The 13,772-nt window shown below is 35.1% G+C and overlaps 1 pseudogene; it reads right to left on the reverse strand.

The window, feature by feature from the left end:
- Nucleotides 1-12,314: 12,314 nt before the first annotated feature.
- On the reverse strand, nucleotides 12,315-12,593 carry LOC107139368 (annotated as a pseudogene).
- Nucleotides 12,594-13,772: the final 1,179 nt, after the last annotated feature.

Consider the following 13,772-nt stretch of genomic DNA (forward strand, 5'->3'; position numbering starts at 1 on the left):
AAAGAAAGAGAGAGAGAGAGAGAAAGAGAGAGAGAGAGAGAGAGAGAGAGAGAGAGAGAAATCTCCATTTGCCAAATAGAAATATATACCCCAAAGCCACACCTTATATATATATTGGGTAAATACACCTCCTCCAGCCACACTCTACCCACATTCAGTTACCACTCAGTTAATCCCTATCAGGAGATTAATTGGTGATTGGATTAAAACTCTCAAAACCCAGTCATTTCTCCTATGAACCTTGCATTGTCTCACATGTGAGCTTTTGTGGGACACCTCACATCCAAATCATAAAACTAATTTTCTATTCTTATCAAGGATATTTCCATGAGAATATACCTGGAAAGAATTAGGAAGAAAAGTGATCAAGAATGTGTGGTGCTGTAGAGCATGTGCGGAATATTACACTAGAAATTAGAGTGCTTTGAGACAGGAGAGGCCTTTGTTAAAGTTGACGTTCAGAGTAACACAGCTCCAGGAAATGGGGGTAGACAGTTGCTGCTTCAGGAGAGCAGAGGTGAACAAAACGACTTCAAGAACCTGGAAGCTCATTTAGAAGGGGCACTCACCAGTCTACTTTCCAGCTATATATGTGAAAAGAGTAATGAATCATCTTCCCAGTTGACAGAGAGAGACTAAATATCAGAGATCTGTGAACAAACATTACATATAAACAGACTCTTCTTGTACAAGCCGAATAATAGGACCCAGAAGAAATGCCACTAAAAATGATCTATACCAAGTATTAGTGGGCAGAGGTTTCCTCAGTTCTTGTGTTCTCAAAGAAAAGATTTCCGTGGAGTCACAGAAGCAGTATGTGTGTATACAAGAAATTAAAGTACACTCCTAAGATGTGAGAAGAGGGCATCCTGAGCAGGAGCAACTCTGGATTTCAGTCAGAAGACACAGCAGATACAGTAAACAAGCACAACAGGTTTATTCAATGAAACAAAAGTCCACTCCAGAGAATACTGAGCAGGCTGTTTCAAGAGAGAGGTAACTCTGGTATTTGAGTTCAGTCTGTTTTTATGTTCTGATTTGGTCTGAGTTTCCTTCCTTTTCTGTCCCTGTATCACAGAATTGGAGACATGATTGACAGGTGGTATTATCTATTTCTGGGCAAAGTCCTGAATCGTCCTAGCATTGCTTGGGAAAGCCCGCAAGAGGGGGCCAAAACCGCAAAGCTGATGATTATTACAACAATATGGTAATTTGCCAAAGGTAACTTTAGACATATTGGAGCTAAGTACACAAGCTGCTTGCCTAGGGGAAGGATCAGGACAGGTTTGAATGGGAATGCTGTCTCCAGGTAGAACCCACAGTTCTAACTGCAACTGGGCGTGGCCTTCCTGTCACCCAGTCTTGGGATTCCCTCCCCTCAGTCCACCCTAATTTCCTCTCCCTTTCTGTGGCCTTGCTCTTGTCTATAGAATTAACCCCTTGTTCTTCACATCTCATGTCTAGCATGCTTATCTACCTGCTATCTATCATGACGTATAGGAGGACATTTCAAGAAGTTGTGTGATATTTTCATCAGAATAAAAAATATATAATTACTAGAAAATGGGAAAAAGAAAAGATGTAAAGAGATAAGATTCAAAACACAGAAATAAAACATTATTTTATTTTTCTCCTCTAAAATTGATAGATTTAGGTAACTTCTGGCCCATTTAGAAAACTGATTAGATTTAGCTGTGTTTCATCTTGGGCAATATGTGTGCTTGGCTAAGGTAGACTGCCCACCCACCTTCTAGCTGGACAGGAGATTGTTGGATAGAAGGGACTCAACTTCCATCATGCAGCATCATCCAGGACATCATATTTGCATTTCTGAATCATGCCTGAGGATATATTTAACTCATTTAAATAGTTGTTTAATTAGAAATTAAAGATGCTGTTTGTGAATCAGTATGTTAAAAAATAATCATGTTTATTGATTCAAAGCAACTTTCTTTAACAACCTGGAACCATAATCTTGCACTAATACCTGTTCATAGTACTTTGAATTTTCTCTCTTTTGTTTCGGCAGACATTTATATTTGAAATTTCTGTCGTATTTTGTGGTTATATATCCCATCCTGATGTTTCCTTTTAAGTGACGGGTCAAAACCACCGATCTTCTGGTACTGTTATTACATGCTATCAGCTTTCTCCTCATTTGCAGCAATCACTATTTAAGAACTTTCTAATCACTAGCTAATCTGTTCTGCTACATCCCTTTCTCTGATTGCCATGGCAACTGTAGAGCTGGTCAGAAATTCATATCTATTCTCCTTATATGCCAGAATCCTTTCAGTGATACCAGTACCTTTAAAGGAACAACAGCAACAGATGCTTTTCTGCTAGAATGTTTATCAATGTACACATCTGGAGAAGGCCTTAGGTGTCATTTACTACTCCTTCTAGCACAATTTGGGAAGTCCCCTGTTATACCACTGGAAAATGGCCATCTGACTCTGGAAATTTCATGATAGGATAGATATCTTTACTTTCAGATGCAGCCTATTTATAGTTGAACATTTTAATGGTTATAATATTTTTTCTTATGTTGATTAGGAATGCTACCCAGTAATTTCTGCATATTAATTCATGTTTTGTCATTTGAGATTTTACAAAATATGTTGGGTTTATTTATTTATTTATTTTTAGAAGTAGATTTTATTTTTATTTTTTTAATCTTTATTTTTATTCATTTTATTTTTATGTGGTGCTGAGGAACGAACCCAGTGCCTCATGCATGCAAAGCAAGTGCTCTACCACTGAACTACAATCCAGCCCTGTTGGGTTTATTTTTAATTTGTTAAATGTTATAGTATTTGAAGACAGATATTATGTGTGCGATCATCTCAATTTTTGCCTGCCCTGAATCCATTTCCCTTTCTTCCCATTGTAAATTAATTTCCCAGTGGGAACTTATCTTAATTCTATTTCATAGAGGAGGAAACTGAGGCACAAAGAAGTTGAAACTTGCTTGCTTAGGGCTGTGCAACTGGCAAATTAAGGTAACAGGATTCAGGTCTATTTTCATGCATTGCCTACTAATGGGTACCACCACACATGAACAGTACAATCATAGGAAATTGTCCTGATTATAACCAGCTTTTAAATGTTACACATTTCAGTATGTTCTTAGAAAATTGCTTAATAGGCCAAGGAGCAAAGGTAAACTTTGTTTATCCTTATTCAGTGTACTGAATATGGTCATAATGATGGATAATAGAGTTGTTATGTACAAAAAAGTGCATTTTAATATTTTATTGCCTATTTAATATTTTTGCAAACATTTGAGTGAAAATAGCTGTACATGTTTGCAACAGCTTTTGCACAGTTTCACAATGGATTGGAGTTGGAACAAAATAGTAACAGGTGATAACTATGGAAACAGAGATTGGCATTACATTAATTAAGCTCAATATCTAAATGTTCTGTCATGATTCTGCCCTATTTGTTATAAACAAGTAATGTTCTAATGATTAATCTTCAAGTGACTAAAAATCCCAGTTACATAAAATGTTCTTTATTTGAAGACAGGGACAGTTTTCTGTGTAATCAGAGTCCCTTGGTTCTGTTTTGATGATTGTCTGTGTTTGGTCTTTAATTGAACTTATTTTATCTCTTGATCAATACTACGTGGTATTTTGTGACTTTCCTGGGAGACTTTCAATCTCACAGAGGAAAACTAATCAGTCAGCACTTTGTGAACTTCCCAGATCTACCTGGCCTTGAATTTTAGCAAATCTAGGGCAGCTTGGCAGAGAGTTTGGCATAGCTCTGGCTGTCATTGCTGTTTCTCTGTCACATTGTGTTAGGTCTGTTTTACCAGCAGGTGTCATACTGGGCTGCACTTTCCCACAGAAATACATCAGTTAAAAATTCAGTATCATTTCCTGTTTCATAAACTCAGAAAATAGAACACTAGCTTCAAACATTCTACTATACAAAGGTGGTAAGTTGCACCATCCTAATTACAAATGCATCGAATATGAAGGACTTTTCCCCATTTTCTTAGGTTTATGGAAAGTGCACACAGTATTAGGATTATAGATATAGGCAGATAGTCTGTCTTCTTTAAAGGGGTCAAGAATATAGTTATCTAATAAATTTTCCTTTGCTGTGCTAGGGGTGAGGTTGCTTTCTCAAGGGACATGCATTTAATTCACTGGTTCTCAGTCTTGGTTGTACATCAGAATCATCTGTAGAACTGGTTATCACAGGAATTGCTGAACCCCAGCCCCAGAGTTTACACATTTGTATTTCTAACAGGTTCCTAGATATTGCTGATGTTGCTGATTCTGGGACCGGGTTTTGAGAGTCCCAGAATCAAGAGCTCAGTGCTGCTTTAGGAGCAGCTTTAGGAAGCCTTCTTAAAAATAAGAGTGTGAGATAATGTCACATTTCAGCTATTCTGTTACACATTAAGGCTTGTGGATGTATGCAATAGAAATGATTTAGCTAACTTAGTACAGAGGATGCTGTGGGGTTCCTACTTGCATTCCTTCTCCAGCCAATGCACTTACTCCCTAACAGCAAAAAATGTTGTTGATAGTGACTTATGTTTGTGAGCTTCCTAGAGAATTGTCTTTGACTGATAAGAGCTGTTCCTCCTAGAAATGTCGAGGAAGATTCACACCCATTTCCTCTCTAGGAGTAGTCTCTGACTGAATGATATGGAAGTGCCAAAGCACCCTTGACTCAAAGTGGGACATCCATTGCATTGCAATTGCAATTTGTATCCTACAGTTGTGTTATCCAATATAGTGTTAGCCACATGTAGCCACCGAGTCTTTGAAACATGGCTAGTCTGAATTGAGATATGCTAAAATATATGTTGACTCTGAAGGCTTACTAAGAAGAATGTAAAATGTTTCATTAATCATTTAAACTATTGATTATAGGTTGAAATAACAATATTTTGTCTATTTTGGGGTTGAATAAAATATATTAAAACAATTTACCTGTTTATTTTTACATATGTGGCTCACATTTTATTTCTATTGGGCATTAGGGAATTACCTGTTTAATGAGTCTCCACAGAGTCAGGCCAAACCTATACTTTCTATAATTGGTTTCTTTTGGAAAAGATATGGTCTCAAGTAAAGTCTAGCAGGAAAGGCCAGGTAGAATCCTCAAAATTGTACTCTTCCTATCACTGCCAATTCAGTAAGTCAAATTATAATGTATCCTAGGAAAATTGAGCAATTATTTCCACACTCAAAACTTGAAAGATGCAGGGATGGTAGTCTTCATCATATCTCCATTTAATTTAATGGTCTGAAAATTTGCATGGGCCATGACATATTGTAGTGAATTACTAACAGCTAACCAACAAGTGGTTGATTAATGAAACATTTTACATTCTTTTCTTCTCTAATCCATAGTTTGTAACTATTTACCTTGTGAATACATTCTTTTCATACCCATCAGGAAGAATAAATGATTTGTCAAGTTTGTCTCCAGATCAATAGTAACTCTTCCACATGCTTCACAACATAATTTGAAGGGGACTGGAGAGGTTGGGAGTTCTTTTGAGCAATACTTTCATCAAATATATTGTTGGAAATATGTTGAACAGAACTGATGAACAATAAGCTGTACATCCTCAGAATGCGCTTGTAAACTCTTACACATGGAAGGTAGGAGATAAATCCTACAAAAATTTAGGGAGATGCCACACTAGGGGCAATGATAGGGGTCCAGTGAGTTGAAGCATGCTAAGACATCGTCTCATTCAAAGCAAAGCACCCTGTACCTCCTACCATTAAGAGAGAAGCAAACATGTTTGGTAATCCTTTTTGGTTTTTTGAAGAAACACTTGAGAGTACTGATATAACCGTTGGGTAAGGTGAACATCTGCTAGTTTTGAACAGGATTCAAAGCAAGCAAATATTGTGTACAGGTCTAGGATATAGTACAAGCAGTTCTGCCACTTAGGCCACATGTAGAAATATGTGTGGTAGAAAAAGATGCCACTAGGAAAAAACTCAATAGGAAAGTGGCAAGGCAGAACCCTAGAATTCTGAAATGAGGCCATTCAATCTTCTGTAAAAAAACTGTATACCATTTCTAGAACACTCTTAGAATGCTTCTGAGACAGAGGCAAAGCTGAGCAGCTAAGCATAGGGTCATCTAGTGACCAGGTGGTTGAAGATGCCAGTTTCCCTTAGAAGATTGTCAAGCCCTCCCATTCACAAAATTAGAAGAGCCCAGAATCAATCTGCTAAGAATCATTATTAGTGAAAGTAGTACTTTTGAGAGCCTTGAACAAGTGTAGAGGAATAATCAAGCTGAATGCAGAAGTGGTGTACCCCCATTTAAGTTGCTCAGGTGCTTATCCCTTAGGTCATACCTGTGACTTAGGATGGACATTCCCTAAGGCATGTGCACTGAGGAGTTAAAAACAAAAAAAGAAGCAAAAACAGAGCTTGGTACAGGAATCAGTTGACTTGTTATGGTGGTATAAGTAAAAAGCTGACTGATTTTGAGCTATAGTTGCATTCAGAGATGGCTCAGAAGGACAAACATTCCCGAAGGGCTGAACTTCAGTTAGTGAACATCATCATCTCCATGTAGAAAAATAAACCCAAGATGCGATGTACAGAAAATGGCAAATGGCTTGGCTGGCAGGGGCTTGGGAGGGCAAGATTGGAAGATTGAAAAAAGCCATTTGGATAGACATGTAGGCATGGGTACAATATACAAAGATTTTCATATACATACCAGAGAGAATCCACTCCAGCTGTGGCAGTAAAATTCTATATAGACAGGTTAGCTTTAAAACAAAATGAGTTTCTTTTTGAAAATTAAAGGGACTATGCATGCAATGTCTAAACTATTTTGATGGATTTTTTTAATTTAGAGAGGGCAGTGGGAAAAATGAAATATTATTTGCAGCGATTAGGATATAGAGACAAGAAAACAGTTTTATTCTTCTTAAAACAGTGAATTTAAGTACTATGAGTTTTCTTGTTTTAAACACTGATTTGAAGTATGACTTTGAAAAAATTATAATCAGATTTTTCATCTTGCTGACAGAAGACCTCAGAGATATTTAGTTTGATTTTTCTGGCTTCCAAATTCATAGGATACTTTAAAAAATGTTATCAATATTTAGTTTTTTGAGTGGTGTTGAAGAGGAGATTTAAAAATCTTACTTCATAATCTTTTCTAACTTCTAATTTTGGGGCGTGGAAGGAAATCTTGGAGAACTGAATTAGCCTTTATTCAATGTAGTAGGCAGAATAATGGTTCCTCCAAAAATGTGCATGCCCTAATTCCCAGAATCTGTGACTATGGTATATTACGTGGCAAAAGGGACTTTGGAGTTGTGATTAAGGTTAAAGACCTTGAGATGAGGAGAGTAGCCCCTATTATCCAGGTAAGCTCAGTCTAATAACATGAGCCCTTAGAAGCAGAGAATGTTTCCCAACTGGTTAGAGAGATGAGATGATAGAAGAAGGAGGTGACATTCAGACTGTGACAGGATAAATCCTGTGGCTGGCTTTGAAGAAGGAGGAAGGGATCATGAGCCAAGGACTGAGACTGGCTTCTAGGAGCCAAGGAGTGAGACTGGCTTCTAGGAGCCAAGAATGGTCCTCTGATGACAGTAAGAAAATGGGGATCTCCTGCCAAGTGTTGGACAAGTGTTCTCCTGACCCTCCGGGTGGGCAAGAAAATGAGTTTTGCTGACCCTCCAAAAAGGAAAATAGCCCTGCCAACAGCTTACTTTTAGCCTGGTGAGACCATGTTGGATTTGTGGCCTGCACAAATGCAGCATAATACATTTGTATCCTTTGACCACAAAAGCTGTGGTAATTCATGACTGCAGTTGATAGATAATAATACACTGCACTTTCCTGACCTTTATTTCCTGCTCTGCAAATAGGGATAATGCTTTCTTCTTCTTCCACTGAAGATAGAATCAGATGTTCTATGAGTCAGGGTATGGAAAACTTCCAAGTGCCAGTTAGATTTTAGATTTAGAACCAGTTGATGTGGTACTCCTAGGGGAGGTCTTGTAGGTGCAAATAGCCAATTAACACTCCTTATATCCAGTGCTTGGAAATGCAATAAAGTAAAAAAAAAATAAATTACTTTAAATTCTGTTTCGGTACATTAACATTTGACAATATCTAGGCCTAATGAGGGCACAAGAGTAAACACAGAAGTCCACTTTAGTGAAGATTATAGTTATCACACAAGGAATAGAAGACAGTACAATAGCGCCATTGTTATTTTAATATTAACTCTTGGCCCAACAGAAAGAAAAGTTAATTCACATGTGCTACTCAAAGACCAAATAGCAGATCCCTCTTTATTTTATTTTATTGAGTTTGATTTGATATGCTGATTTTTATTTTGTATTATCAGATTCTTGATCCAATTTTTTTTGTCTTTGTACATGAACTTAGGGTAATGATGTCCATCTCATTTGACTGTCTTTCTACACAATTTATTTTTTTTCATACGTTTTATTGGTGCATTATATACATGACAGTTGTTACATATTCATACATTAACATGATATAGCAATATAATCCGGTCAGCATCATATCCCAGTATTTTCCCTTTCCCTTCCCTCCTCCCTCCTCCTGGTCCCTTTCCTTTATTTGCTGATTTCCCATCTCCCTTGTTTTGTATGACTCACCTCCCCAAACACACATTTCTTTTTCTTCTTTCCTCTTTAGTTTCCACATGTAAGAGAAAACACGTGATCTTTGACTTTTGAGTTTGGCTTATTTCACTTAACATAATATTCACATGTTCTATCCATTTTTCTTCAAATGACATAATTTTATTCTTTTTTATGGCCCCAATAAAACTCTATTGTGTATGCATGCCACATTTTATTTATCCATTCAGCCATTGACAGCCACCTAGGTTGGTTCCGTAATTTGGTTATTATGAACTGTACTGCTATAAAAATGGGTATGCATGTATTTCTATAGCATGTTGACTTGAATTGTTTAGGATAAATACTGAGGAGTGGTATAGCTGGGTCATAAGGTAGTTCCAATCCTAGTCTTTTGAGGAACCTCCATGCTGATTTCCATAGTGCCTATATTAATCTGCAGTGCCACAAACTGTGTAGAATTGTTCTTTTTGCCTTACATCCTCTTCAGCATTTTTTATTATCGATGGCTGCTATTCTCATTGGAGATGAAATCTTAGTGTAATTTTGATTTTCATTTTTCTAATTGCTAAAGATGTTGAACACTTTTTCATATATCTGTTGGTCCCCATTTCCTAATCAGTGAAGCAATACAAAAATACCTGCTCATATCTTGCTTATTTTCAATTATGTTGAATAATCTTACTTAAGATTTAGGTCAGTTTGTTCTGAGGATTTTTTTTTTTTTGGTTTTGCATTTTTGTTAAAGGACAATAAGAATTAGGTAATATTTATTGTAAGGAAGCTCTTCAAGCTAGTTCCAGGGAAGGGAGATTCATTTTAAGGATTCAACAGGCATCTTCAAGAGTATAAAAATGTAAATACCTGTGGGCTTATGAAATTAGGAACCAAAAAGCAGAGATGAAGGTTTCTTTCCACCTTTTATAAGGAGCATTTGGTCTTCTGTTTTTTCTTGTTTCTAAGTGCTTGCTCCATCTTCCTGCTTCTCACCACAGACTATATGCTCAATTGTTGGCATGCAGTTAAAAGTATTTTAGGCCTCTTCCATGTATATTGAGTTGAATTGTGCATTTCATCCCCCTTACTCCTGCTATACCAGTGACTCTTAGTTTAAATTAAAGATAGAAAACATGATTGATTATTGGCTGGTGTAAAGCATTGGATTCTTTCAATTCAGTGCATATCCATAGTTTAATTAGCTGTATAGTTGTGGTTACAAGGTACAGATTTCAACAGACAGTTCCCAGAAAAGAGGGCTATAGGGAGACAGATCACCTTAGAACATATCTCACTTATTTATTCATACTTAAATATTTAGCTCCTTTCATCTAAAGACTGAATCAATTTTCTGTTATGTTTATGCTTTGGACCAAATTTTTCACTACTTAGCTTTAAAGCATTATATATTTCTCCTGTTCACATACAGCTAATGAATAAAGTAAGTGAGCACAATATCTTGTCTGTGATATCTATTATAAATATTATTCAGCACATAAAATTTGTGTCTTTTGTGAATTTATAGTCATAATTTTTCTATGATCATTTTAATTAAGGCTAGGAATAATTATGTGTTAATAGTTGGAATTACAACCAAGTTTTTTATCTTTAGGAAAGGACTGATACAATGTGCATTATCTTGGGTTATTTTAACGACTATGTGGAAGTTTTTTCTACTTCCCAAGGGTAGCTTCTGAGACAAGTCTCCAGTTATGGATTTATAACTATTAAAGCAAGGAAAGGACTTTCAATTTAGCAACAAAAATCTGAGTTCACAGAATCTAAAAATGTAAGGCTCAAACTAATATCTAAATTCCCTATTACAGAGGAAACATTGTCCTATTTTACCTGTGTTGTTTCATTAAAAGCATACTAAGTGGTATTATGCATTATGCAACTAGAAATTTTTGTGAGTCTAGAAATAGAAAGTATCTCTAAGGCTGTTTATATTCTAGAATTTGAATTAATTTGATGTTTGTGGAGGAACTGATTAAAAAAGATTTAACACTGTAATTTTGAGTCTAGGTGCATAAGACAAGACCAGGGTAAGTGACTGATGACAAAATGGACAGCACCAAATTGCCTAAAGTTTATTTCTAGACCTTTTAACAGATCAAAGGACATCAAGGATACAAGTGAAACAGATCTAGAGATGATATGTATGTTTAAGTTAATATATCAGGACTTGAAAACAGCAATTAAAATTTGTACATATCAAATCAAAAAAAGTGACAAAAAGTGAAAAGAGAATCTGTGACCTACAGAAAAAAAACTAAGTGGTCTAATGTATATGGAATTTGAGTCATAGAAAACAGAAGAGACACAGAAGCTAAAAAAATTAAAAATAATGATTAAAATTCTCCATATTTGATGAAAAATAGCAACCCACTAATCCAGGAGAACTTTAATAAGCTCCAGCTAGGATAACCTAAGGAAATCACACTAAGGCATATCACATAGAGATGGCTTGAAATCAAAGATAATGGGGAAAACTTTACAGAAGTTAGAGTAACAGATACATACAGGAAAAAAAAAAAAGAATGATCTGTACTTCTCAAAACAATGCAAATCAGAAGACAGTGGAATACATCATTAAAATTCTTTAAAGAAAAATAATACTATCATAGAATAAAAATATACAAATTGAATAAAAGAACAGATTAGAAAATCCAGGAGACTCACACCACAGTTAAATTGTTAGTTTATTTTTGACAACAGTGTTATGGTTTGGATGTGAGTTGTACCTCAAAAAACTCACATGTGAGACAATGCAAGAAGGTTTGGAGGAGAAATGATTGTAAATCGTAACTGAAGTGGTAGGGTCTGGCTGGAGGAGGTAGAAATTGGGGCGTGACTATTGGGTATACATTTGTATCTAGCAAGTGGAGACCTCTCTCTTTGCTTTCTTATCACAACAAAGGGTGAGGAGAGAAAGAATAGAAGTTCATTGGATTAGACAAAGGGGAATGAAGGGAAAAGAGGGGGATGGGAATAGGAAAGACAATAGGATGAAAAGGACATAGCTTTCCTATGTTCATATATGAATACATGACCAGTGTAACTCCGCATCATGTATAACCACAACAATGGAAACCTTATTGGAATGGGTTGTACTCCATGTATGTATAATATGTCAAAATACACTCTACTGTCATGTATATCTAAAAACAACAAATAAAATAAAAAAGAAATAAATGGTTAATTAGGCCCTATTGAAGTAAAAAACTTTCACTCATTAAAATATACCATTAAAGTAATGAATATCTGAGCCACATTTAAGAAGAAAATATTCACATTACATATTCTTTTTAAAAATGTATATCCTTTGTATATTTTAGCATATTTTGTCTTTAAAACAAATTTGGCACAATATGTCAATGCATTTCTGAGAAGTTGAACAGTTATTTAAAAAAAAGAAAAGCCAAGCATATACCTAACTGTAAGACTCAGTTTCATGTCATTATTATCTGACTACTGAAAAAAAAAGACTGAATTACAATAACCCATCTCAGCAAATTTTTCCAATTCAAATGAGAAGGACTCCAATTTATAAATCTCTTTAGAAAGGGCAATATTAACACAGTGCACATCAGAACATCCAATTAATACAATTAACAACAAACCATAATATTGCTATATAAATTAACCTATTTATTATAGGCTAGGGATGTCTCAAATAGTAGAACTTCTACTGGTCTTTCAATTCCTTCAGCCTTCTGATTGCAGACTTGACTGTGCTGGCAGAAGTGGTGGTCTAGATACCGACACCACCAGCCACTGTTTTCATACAGGGACCACAGTGCTAGATCCCCACAGCCTGTCTCTTCATCTTGGTTTTGCCACCAAAGGAGCAAGTGTACTTGGCATGCTGGCTGATTTCAATTTTCTTCGCCATTTTCTGGAAGAAGGCACTGTAGCAGGTCCCATATTTACCTACGATTCCAACCTTCTTAGTGCATTTAGCCATGAGGCCATGACTGCCTGAGCCTGGAGAGCTCACATTACATACTCTAAGAAAGAACTTGCATCAATAACATAGAAATAACCCTCCTCATTTAATAATAATAATAATAATAATAATAATAATAATAATAATAATACAAACAGCCTTAATTAAAAATAGGCAAAAGGACTTTTACACTTCCCAATGGAAGAATACCCCAGTGGTCAGTAAGCAAATCAACATACACTCAATATTACTATTCGTAAGGGAAATATGAATTAAAACAAAAGTGATGTGCCACTACAAACCCACTAGAATAAATTAATTTTAAAAGACTGACAAAACCAAATGTTAGTGAAGATATGAAGCAACTAGAATTCTCACATATTATTGGTGCAAATGTTAAATAACACAACCATTTTGGGAAAATATCTTAATTTCCTTTAATATAGAACAAACACCTAAACAATGACAAAATATTTTAATCCTAGATCAAAAGAAATTAAATCATATGCCCCAAAAGAATATTTGAACAAGAGTATTAACATTATTTTAACTTATAATAGCTCAAGTACATCAAGCCTCAAATTTAAAAAAGAAAAAAAAATCAAGATAACAATAATAATTATTTTATAAGTGTTTGTGAATTAAATGAACTAATATATATGGTATATAATATGATATATTTATAAAACAGTGCAAATTAAATAAATCTAACAATAGTTCCTGCCAAAACCTAAGTACTCATTACTCAAAACTTTGGTATAGGCTTAGAAACAAATTGTGGTAAATTCATATATATTAGTCTTAAAAATTAATTTGAAAAAAAGGAGCCAGATACAAAATAAAACATGATGTATGGTTCTATTTATATGAATCTGTAACAGGATAAAACAATGTCTGGTGATCAAAATCAGAACAATGATTATGTCTGAAGATGGTTCAGGAATGGGAACTTCTTTAGGAAGGGGCTTGAGAAACTGGTCTATAGCTTGTAGTCATTGTCTAAATTTATTTTTCTGCAAGTACATCAACCTTGAATTTAAAAAAGAAAAAATAAAGATAACAATAGTAATTATTTTATAAGTATTGTGAATTAAATGAACTAATACATATGGTATATATATATATTACATATATATGTATATATATGTGTATATATATGTGTGTATATATTAGCTCATTTATTTATATATAGATATA

The sequence above is a fragment of the Marmota marmota genome, unplaced genomic scaffold (genome assembly GCF_001458135.2).
Source record: "Marmota marmota marmota unplaced genomic scaffold, marMar, whole genome shotgun sequence".
In the NCBI taxonomy this organism is placed as follows: Eukaryota; Metazoa; Chordata; class Mammalia; order Rodentia; family Sciuridae; genus Marmota; species Marmota marmota.